Source organism: Echinops telfairi, unplaced genomic scaffold (genome assembly GCF_000313985.2).
Source record: "Echinops telfairi isolate 266 unplaced genomic scaffold, ASM31398v2 ScPeMD7_5805;HRSCAF=6673, whole genome shotgun sequence".
In the NCBI taxonomy this organism is placed as follows: Eukaryota; Metazoa; Chordata; class Mammalia; order Afrosoricida; family Tenrecidae; genus Echinops; species Echinops telfairi.
This window is the reverse complement of record NW_022109704.1, coordinates 1,117,998-1,119,797: the sequence shown is the minus strand read 5'-3', so window position 1 is coordinate 1,119,797 and position 1,800 is coordinate 1,117,998.

The following is a 1,800-nucleotide window of genomic DNA, read 5'->3' as shown; positions in this document are numbered from 1 at the left end:
TGCCGGTGCTTCCCAGCAGCCGCAATATGTGGGCTTTATTTTATTCTGATTTGAGACAACAAGCAGTCAAAAAGACTTGCAGGAGGCAGTTGGAGAACACTGCGCATTGAATGTGTAGTGATATGAAGGAATTTTTGCTAACATTGTTAGGTGTCTTGGAGTCTGTCCCAGCTCATGGTAACCCTGTGTCCACCAGAACGGAACGCTGCCGGGTCCCACCCCGCCTCACCATTGTTCTTATGTCTGAGCCCATCCGTGCAGCCAGTGTGTCAATCCATCTTGCCAAAGGTCTTCCTCTTTTTGGCTGGTCTGATATTTTACCAAGCATGATGCCCTTCTCCCGGGACTGGTCTCTCCGGACACTACAGCCAAAGTATGTGTGGTGAAGTGTTGCCATTCCTGCCTTTAAGGAGCATTCTGTCGATGTTTCTTCCAAGACAGATTTGTATTGTTCTTTTGGGAGTCCACGGTATTCCAATATTCTTCATCCGCACCACAATTTAAATGCACACTCTTCTTCCGTCGTCCTTATTCAGTGTCCAACCTTCGTATGCATAAAAGGTGATTGAAAATGCCACGGCTTGGGTCAGATGCACCTTAGTTCGCAAGTAACGTCTTTGCTTTTCAACACCTTAAAAGGTTTTGTGCAGCAGATTTACCCAATGAAAGATGTCTTTTGCTCTCTTGACTGCTGCTTCCATGAGCACTGATTGTAGATCCACTCTAGACAAAATCCTTGACAACGTCTATCTGTTCTCTGTTTATCGTGCTGTTGCCTGCTGGCCCGGTTGTGAAGCGTGTGGCTTCTTTACACTGAGTTGAAGTCCATACTGAAGGCTGTACTCCTTGATCTTCGTCAGCAAGTGCTCCCAGTTCTCCTCATTTTCAGCAAGCAAGTTCCACCACTGCATATCACAGGTTGTTAAAAAAGCCTTCCTCCAATCCTGATGGCACATTCGTCTTCATCGACATCAGCTGCTCACTTTTTTTAGGTGTGACGAATGTCATGGTGAGCCCCGGTGATGTTGTTGGGTAAATGTTGGCAGCTCACATTTCCAGCCATTCTGAGAAAGAAAGATGAGGCTCTCTGTATAGAGTGAGTCACGTGAGTTTGAATTGACCCAATGTGGGCTTTTGGGTAATGTCATGGCTATGTTTGAAAGATAAGGGTCATTATCTTTTAGAGATGTGTATTAAAATGATTATAAAAGAAATGTCTGAGAGTTATTTCAAATCAATCCAGTATTGGGATTACCAGTAGACAGGGGTATACGTTAAACAAGATCGTATCAACCACCCAGATGATACTATGCGTTCTGTTTTCTTGTAGAATTTTTCCATACTAAAAAGAAAAACAGAGATAGGAGGTAAAAACAATCCTTTGTCTCTACCATCCCTTGTAAGGGCTTTTCACCCTCATCGCATGAAATTCCCTTGTCTGATAGCAATCTGTGGGAAGAGACGGTTGCTGTTGGCTCCAAGTCATAGTGACCCTGGGTGACAGCGTAGAATGACCCCACAGGCTGTCCATCTTTTTCTGTTATTTATTTGGCTGAAGCAGCCTGGCACATCTTTCTCTTGGCGCAGCTAGCAGATTCCCAGGGCCAGTGTCTGGGTTAGCAGCAGAATCTATCGTCTCTGACTCACCGAGGTCCTTGAAGAGAGGGGAGGTAGCGCGGGGAAGGCTGGGCGAGCCAAGGCTCGAAGGACTGCTCGTGTGTTTCTGGGTCTTGCCAAGTCTCCCTCCTTTGATAAGTTGTAGTCTCACCCCTTCTCTGCCCCTCATTTCATTTTTTTTTT